Raw genomic sequence first — 9,389 nt, forward strand, 5'->3', positions numbered from 1 at the left:
ATAACTATATCTAGTAAAATATACCTAAAATATAAAAAAAAAAAAAAAAAAAAAAAAAAAAAAAACCCAAAACAAACAGAATTGTATTGAGGTTTCAAAATGTTTAAATGTTAGAATTCAGAAGGAAAAGAGCAATGTAAAATATTCGCAATATTTCATTGCAAAGTGTTCAAGGCTTATTGCCTTGTGTGCTTTTGGGCATGCCTATGGGTGTGTGTGTTTGAAAAAGGTAACTTGTTGACCGACGTAATTATGAAAAGAAATCACATATAAGTTGTTCCGATAGTACTAGTCGAACCTGCTCGACCCTGATTACCTTTTTAATGATTCCGAACTAGTCGTTCTTGTGCAACCTAGTTCACTTGTTATTTCTTTGAAGGCATCATCTACAACGTCGTCGTCGCTGGGCCCACCGTCGCATCGATGGAATAGCTGAATGCAAGTAAGTAATCTATCCTAATCTTGCAACTAAGAAAAATTGCCAAAATATGTATTTGGATCGAACATACTGATGTTACGTAAACGTAGTAAGGTTTATGACTTACATACCGAGATAAAATGTTCGATCGACATACATACAGGCTTTCGAAAATAAGGTTGCTTGATTCTTTTTAAAATTTGATTTTGATGTAGTTTTTTTTTTTTTGCTTTTGCACAATTAACTAAAATTACTTAGACCTATATTTCCATTTAAAGGAGACATTTTGGATTACTATCGTTTTTTTTATAGCGTTGAATTCGGAAAAGAAAAATTGCGAATATTAAGTATTAGGCTAATAGTGGTTTTTTTTGGATACTTGCGAATTGCTAAAATTAAATTCCTAAACATTCACAAAGCGGATGCTAATTTTCTAAGTATTCTGATGTAGGCGTAGGACTTAAACTTTAGTTTAGATTTGGATTGAATAAAATGTAAAAACTTGAATATTGAAATGAACGACTAATCTTTTCTTGGTCGATGACGAAATGTAGGTATATTATAAGCTGAAATGACGTAAGTATAAATAGGGTTAACCTAAACGAATATCTCTCCCAGGTTAACAGGTTGGGTGGGTATAGACAGGGGGGTTTTTTTTTTCCACCTTTTTTTTTTCTCCCCTCGGCATTTGCTTTCGCAAACTACTCCATGTACCCAGATTTCATAGACAGTTAATCGCAGGCTGTTTTTGTTATAGATTTTTTTTTTTGTTTGTTTGTTTGGCTGCAGTTTGCATTTCGCTGGTTTCGTTTTGGTTTTGATTTTTTTTTGGTTATCGGCATACAATTTAAATCTTTTTGTACGACTTCGCTGCGCAAGGATGAAGCAAACCCACTCCCATTTTCCCTGAGCTAAGCTGAAGCAGAGCTAGGTGTGCCACCCCGCTTCAATCCGAACGCACCTTCGTAGGTTTCCCTAGTTTAAGCAGCAGTGTGAGGAGAAGTTCGTTACAGAAAAGAAATGGCGCCCAACGTGGGGCCGGAAGATCTAGAAGCCCCTCAAGATTGGACCAGAATACCTTCGAAGCCCGATCAACGAGAAAGGCTCGAGAAATTTCTAGGCTCAATTAATGTAGAATGTAGTAAGCAGAGGCTTACAAGCGTGTTATATTGACTCGCTAAGATTATCGGTCATTGAAGACTAAATTTCTTTGAATTTAAATTTTGCTGTTGCGTTAACAGTTAGGAGGTTTAAAAGATGCAGGATTTGCAGAATTTCTGGATTATTTCGGAATCTGACCGCTAATTTTTCAATCTCTTATAACTGTTACTGCATCACTCGTACTTCGCTTTATTGTTTACTTAGAACAGTTAAGAAAGCTTGGATTCATAGCATATTGAGTTGCCTTAATTGCTAGCCACTAAATTATCTGCTTTTGGAAGCGATTAAAGCATTGGGATAATTTATAATTTTACCTTTTTGTTCATACATATTTTTTTTATTTGCCCGAAGTGGAGTTTTTGCTTTTGGTTTATATTAAAAGCATACCCTTGGCGCTATAGTCGAGAAATTACATTTTCAGATTAAATACCTTAGGAACTTTTTCTTCAGAAGTTTACCGGAGAAATACTAAGGAATTTCATTTCATTTCATAGTAGTAGTACAAATATGCCAGCATTTTTTTTTTTGAGTAAAGCTGTAAACGCAATGCCTAGCCGTCGCGTTTTTCTTGTGATTACAGCATAACGCGTTTGCAATTGTCGAAAAATTAAATAATACTTTCAGCTATTCATATACCCTACAGAGTAGTCGACCATTTTAATAAATAACAATTGATTAAAGTTTTTTTTTGTTATTGCACGTGTAACTTTACATTTGCAGTTAAATACCGAATATATGTATATTACTATTTTTTGTGTGATCATATAAGTCAGAGGTTGGAGAAGCTCTGTAATTTGCTAGTGCCGATAGAATTTTCGTTTTCTTTTTTTTTGCAATGCCCGTGACTCATAGTCCAGAGCGAGATGCCTCTAGAATAGAAGCAGAAAATATGAATAATTCAATTTGCGTGATTTGTAGCGAAGCTCTTCGAGCTGACGCTGATCGAGTTGAAACGGAATGTAAGCATCATTTCCATTCAACTTGTATTCGTACATGGCTAGAGAATAACTCCACATGTCCTGTATGTAGAGCCACATGCGAATGTTCTGATTCGAACGTAGCATCTGGAAATGTCGTTAATATACTTGAACAGACTAATCCCCAAACAGGCGCTATTCCACGGAATAGGCCAAATACTCGATGGCATGTACAAAGCCAACAACGGTTGACGACGTCTTCCGGTGTTCCAGCTCAGGCCAGCCCGAGGAGACAACGAAATTCCAATACTAACTCTAACAATATATCTGAGAATAGAGTGCAACAGATTATACGCGAGTCCATGAATGATTTTCGTGGTCAAATCATGGCATCCATTACCAATGAAGTACAAAATTTATTTCAAAATTTAAATATTAATAGGAACGTAGATAGAATCCCATCACCTACCAATGAACGTCGTGAGGAGCCACCAGTATGGCCACGCGATATTCCGTACGAGGAACGCCCTATAAATAGACCTTCTAACCCTAGCCGAGGAGAATCGTTGGGAACATCACGGATTTCTTTGGCTAATGAAAAACTATCGAATCTGATAAGAAATTGGCAGATTAGGTTCAGTGGCTCCAACGATGCCATATCCATCGACCAATTTATCTATCGGATAAATACCCTTACATCTCTTCACTTGAATGGAAATTTTATCCTATTATGTCAGCATGTGCATTCCTTATTCGAGGGAAAAGCTCTGCAATGGTTTTGGCGGTATCGTCAAAACAGCGAGAATCTAGATTGGCTTGAGTTATGTGAGGCGATGCGACGCCAATTTAAAGATTTCTCTACCGACTCGGAAATTAAAGACGACATTAGGAAAAGGAAACAGAAGCCGAATGAGCTATTTGATGACTTTTTAGATAACATTATGAGCATGTGTGACAGATTAAGATATCCTATGAACGACTCCGATTTAGTGGAGACACTTATGCGAAATATAAAGCCTGACCTCCGACACGAGTTGCTACATCTGGACATACGCGATATCGTTACTTTGAGAAGAGAGGCACGAAGGCATGAAAAATTCTTTCGTGACCTTAACAATACAGTACCGCGGCAAACACCAGTGCGTCGGCAGATATGCGAACTTTCCCATCACCCCAAAAGTGATGATAACAGCGGAGAAGATCACATTGATGACGCTAGGATGGATGTTGCAGCAATAGATTTTAGTCAAAGCAAATGTTGGAACTGTGAAGAAGTAGGTCATCGATATCACGATTGTCTGAAGACACGGCGAATATTTTGTTATGGCTGTGGTGCCGCGGACACATACAAACCATCTTGTGCAAAATGCACGTCGGAAAACGCAAGGAGGGATGTTCGTCAAACAACCGGCGGACGTCCAACTCATCGACCTCGGAACTAAATTCCAGCTCAGTTAATGATGATTTCATTAGAGCCAAAATCCTACCGAAGGTTTCTTCGAAGGTACCAGACATGACATATACATATTTATCGTTAAAAAAACCTTTAGATTCCGTTAACCCAGTTGCGTGCAGTTCACGCAGTATAGTAAATCCACTTTTTCGACCGTACCGTATACGTTTGGCTGAATATAAGAGGGCGAGGGCTCGAATATTTTCAGGATTGTCGCACGCACTTCCAAAGTCAAGATCGAGTAAGCGTATGCATGACTTTTGGCAGCGCAAAAAGGACATGCGCAAGCATGTTATATCGTCAATTGTGGCTAATGGGTCGGATATTAGACCCTACGCTAACTTATCACTTTTTGGAACAAGCTATTTGGCATTGCTGGATAGCGGAGCCAATAAAAGTTGTATAGGGTCGCATTTAGCTAGAGAGATTTTACATAATCCGGACATGAAATATAGGAAATTCTCTGGACTAGTTAGAACTGCCGATGGGAAAAAGCAAAATGTAGCAGGGTCGATTAGCCTTAAAATATCATTTAATGATCAGCAGCATAATTTTGAATTTTTGATTGTACCCACTGTAGCAATTAATATTATCTGCGGCATGGATTTCTGGCAGACATTTGGTTTAAAAGTATTGGTAGAAGCGAGTTTATGCCAGTTTTCTGCAGAAGAAGAAGAAGAAGAAACGGAAGTAATACAGCTTTCCTCGATGCAGAGATGTCAGTTAGCAGTAGCGATAGCCGCCTTCCCTTCGTTTGAGAAAGAAGGCCTAGGCACCACAAACCTGATTGAACATTCCATAGACACGGGAATATCTACCCCAGTGAAACAGAGATATTACCCCATTTCACCAGCTATGGAGAAAATTCTCTGCAAAGAAATAGACCGCATGTTACAATTAGGCGTTATAGAGGAAGCTGAAGGATCGCCATGGTCTTCACCAGGAGTATTAATCGTGAAGCCAGGGAAAGCCAGATTCTGTTTAGACTCCCGTAAACTAAATGAGTTAACGGTTAAAGATGCATATCCGATACCTAATATCGACGGACTTTTATCGAGGTTGCCTCCCGTACGAATCATTTCGAAGATTGACCTTAAGGATGCTTTTTGGCAAATTCGTTTGTCACCAGAATCTAAGCCAAAAACTGCTTTCACTGTACCCAATCGACCGTTGTATCAGTTCACGCGTATGCCCTTTGGCCTATGCAACGCGCCGCAGACAATGTGCCGATTGATGGACAAAGTGATTCCATACCACCTTAAAATGCACGTTTTTGTGTATCTGGATGACCTGCTGGTCGTTTCGCAATCTTTCGAAGAACACGTTACTCATTTATTGGAAGTAGCCACCCAAATAAAGAAAGCAGGGCTAACAATAAACGTTAGTAAAAGTAGTTTTGGGTTACGTAAAGTGAAATATTTGGGTTTTGTTGTAGGTAATGGTTCGCTCTCAGTCGATCCGGATAAGGTTGAAGCGATCACCAATTATCCCGTGCCCAAAAATGTACGCCACATCCGCCAGTTTTTAGGAATGACGGGGTGGTACCGACGCTTTATTTCCGACTATGCAAGTCTCACTTTTCCGCTTACAGAATTGCTGACAAAGAAAAAACCGTTCAGATGGAGTACTGAGGCTCAAAGTTCATTTGAAGCGGTCAAGGAGAAGCTTACTACAGCTCCATTTTTATTGCATCCCGATTACGCGAAGCCATTCATAGTCCAATGCGACGCAAGCCAGTACGGTGTTGGTGGTCTCCTGGCTCAATGTGATGAGAATGGAGATGAAAGGCCTATTGCCTTTATGTCCCATAAACTGAATAAAGCCCAAAGAAACTATACCGTCACCGAATTGGAGTGTCTCGCGGTCGTATTAGCAATAAAAAAATTTAGAGCTTACATTGAAGGTCATGAATTTAAAGTGGTAACAGACCACGCCAGTCTGAAATGGCTAATGCGGCAGAAAGACTTGAGTGGGCGATTAGCAAGATGGGCTCTGAAACTTCAGGGTTTCAACTTTTCGATAGAACACAGAAAAGGGAGCGAAAATAAGGTAGCTGATGCACTATCGCGAATACACGAAGTTGACTCGATAAACATGGAAGCGTTAGATTTAGAAGTATTGCCAGAAATAGATCTGGATTCAGAATTATTCGAGGCTAGCGATTATAAGCAGTTACGAGATAAATTTTTACAGGCAGAATTACCGGACTATCGAGTAGTAGACAAATTTATCTACCATCGAACGTCCTTTGAAACTGAAGGCAGTTTACAACCCGACCCATGGAAACTTTTAGTACCTGAGGGACTTAGAAAGGATGTGATCTATAGTGCTCATAACACTCCCTCGGCAGCACATGGTGGAATAACCAAAACTCTAGAGCGTATAAGAAGAAATTTGTTTTGGCCGGGAATGGTTGTAGATGTGCGGAAATATGTTCTATCTTGCGAGTTATGCAAAACATCGAAAACGCCGACACATGCCCTGCGCCCGCCAATGGGTCAGCTAGTAAGTAGCGAACGGCCATTCGAGCGTTTGTATGTCGATCTCATAGGACCCTTTCCTAGATCCAAAAAAGGTAATATTGGTATCCTCATAGTGTTAGACCATTTTTCGAAGTTTACCTTTTTGAAGCCGCTTAAAAAGTTTACATCGAACCTAATAATACAGTTTCTAAAGGAAAGTATATTTGATTGCTTTGGTGTGCCTGAAACTATAGTTTCGGATAATGGCAGTCAGTTTGTGAGCAAAGATTTTACATCATTTCTGACTAAGTATGGCGTTACCCACATAAAAACAGCAGTTTATTCCCCACAAGCAAATGCTTCGGAGCGAGTAAACCGGTCGATAATAGAGGCGTTGCGATCATTCCTTCGAAAGGATCAGCGGGATTGGGATAGTTATATTAGTAGTATAAATAGCTCACTTCGGAATAGCTTGCATCATACTACAGGGAAATCACCCTATTTTATAGTTTTTGGACAGAATATGATGACTAACGGACATGATTACAAAGTGTTAAGGAACCTTGAAATTTTGAATGAAGCTACTGCGAAAATAGAACGCGAAGACGAATTCGCTATCCTTAGGGAAGATATTGCGAGAAGAATACAGTCTGCCTATGACAAAAATGCTCGTTCCTATAATCTTAGGACCCGATTGCGCGATTTCAAACCGGGACAGTTAGTGGTAAGGAGAAATTTCGCACAAAGTAACTTGGTGCAGTTCTTCAATTCCAAACTAGCACCCAAAGGAGTCAAAGCAAAGGTCATCAAAAGGGTAGGAAATTCATATTACAAGCTGGAAGATGTAGATGACAAAAGCAAGGGAACTTACCATGCCAAGGATATTTGGTAGCCGAATAATAGTCTTATATTATCGAAGATATTGAATTGCGGATAGTAGTTGTTTTTGATAGTTGCAGTTGCTAACTTCCGCGTTGGCATCGTGTAGCATCTGTCCGGTTGGGGGGAATTTGTAGCGCTCATGTCAAATATACCCTACAGGGCTATTCGAGTATCGAATTTTCTTCTACATAAGGTGATATGGCACAATAGAAGAATTATTGTAGGCGTTACCTTAAATACCTACATACTTTTCGCATAAACCATAGCGGGATAATCAGGCGATTTTTGGAGAACAAAGAAAAAAAAATGTTGTTAAAGTACTTGTGGCGCTACATTTTGCAGTCGGTCACTTTAGTTCGGCTTAAAATACTAAAGTTTTTTTTTCATCGGGATTTGATTGAAAGCATTTAATTCTAAATTACATAATTCAAGTTTACTTAATTCGTCAATAGTTAAGTCATCAGAAGTTAGTTTGTAAACCGTAATTTGTTAATAGTTATTTGATACCTACTTAATTCGTGAATATTTGATACGAAAAGCAACAGTCATAAATATCTAGTTCACCACTTACTTAATTCGTTAAAACCCAATTGGCGCAGACTTAACTTGTAATCACCAAATTAATTCATATTTATTCCGTATATAGACCGAAATAGCTCATTCCTATTGTGGAAATGCTTAATTCATTAATTCGTAATCTATTTAACTATGGCTAATTCGCGCGTACCTAATTCGCTAATACCTAATTCGCAAGTACCTAATTCACCCATTCGTAATTCAATTTCTTATAGTTAATTCGCTCATCCCTAATTGGAAAACACCAGAGTTACTTATTAATTATTTATTATTATACCTGATATATCTTTACTTAGTTCAATAATACCTAATACCTATGTACTTAATTCATAAATACCGACTTTATACTTAATGAATAAATATCTAATTCATGTTTACCTAATTCGGGAATACTTAATTAACCTTGCGGAAGTCATCTAAACCTTAGTCATACTCACGTAATTCGAGAATACTTAATTCATATTTAATTAGTTCGTGAATGTCTAATTAAGGTTTGCGCTAGTAATAAATACCTAATTCATTCTTATTTAATTTAGGAATTCATACTTACTTATTTTAGGAATACATATGTCATAATTAATTCCTAAATACCTAATTCACAAAATACCTAATTCGCTAATAATAAACCTTTTTGGCAATGAATACATATAAGTAGTTTTTTTTTGGTAATTAGAGCACAGAAAGCATATTTAAGTAGCGTGATCGGGAAGTCACCTATGCCGACTATTATTTCAAATTCTTCTATGCCTACTAATTGTTTATGGATTAACATTGCACTAAGCTGGAACAATAGCAGTAAATACCGCTAGTCCTAGTTCAACATTAGTTCAAGGTTAGCAAGACTTTTTGGAGCTGAGCTTGATGTTGACTTTAGGAGGAAAAGTCAGTCTTTTGTCGGCAATTGAAATGAAAACGTCTTGGATATCTTGGCGAGAAAATATTTAAAAACGATTTATTAAAGAATAAAAGTTAAAAATGTGAAGTATAGTGACTGTTTGCACTAAGTTGGTATAAACTAACAAAAACTTCGAACGATTTTACGTTGCACTAAAATAAAATAATAAGTGCATCAGTTAAAACCATAAATATGCAAAACGAAGGTGAAGTGACTTAGAGTGCCAACCTAGGCGAATTTTCTTAAAGGCGTAGACAACTGTAGAGATCCGCGCTTAACGTCGTATTCCCAAAACCATGTTCCTGAGGCCTACCGTGAAGATCCCGAAATCCATAGTGCCAGTGTTGCAGTGGTGAAACACTTATTTTGATTTCTTTAATTATAAATCGAAAATCTTTGTTGAAATTTAAAATTTTGCAAAATGTTGCTAAGTGCAATTTCTGAAGTCTTGCAATCGGTCAAGGTATTCAGAAAAATAAGCAGTACGAAACACATGAATCGCTTTAGTTAATCGGAGTATAAATTTCTTTCGAATTGTTGAATACAAAGTTAGAAAGTATAAATTATTTTTATATATATATATATATAAAGTACAAAACAATCTTAAGAAGCCCTTAATCCTATT

This window comes from Eurosta solidaginis, chromosome 4 (assembly GCF_040869045.1).
Source record: "Eurosta solidaginis isolate ZX-2024a chromosome 4, ASM4086904v1, whole genome shotgun sequence".
Lineage (NCBI taxonomy): Eukaryota > Metazoa > Arthropoda > Insecta > Diptera > Tephritidae > Eurosta > Eurosta solidaginis.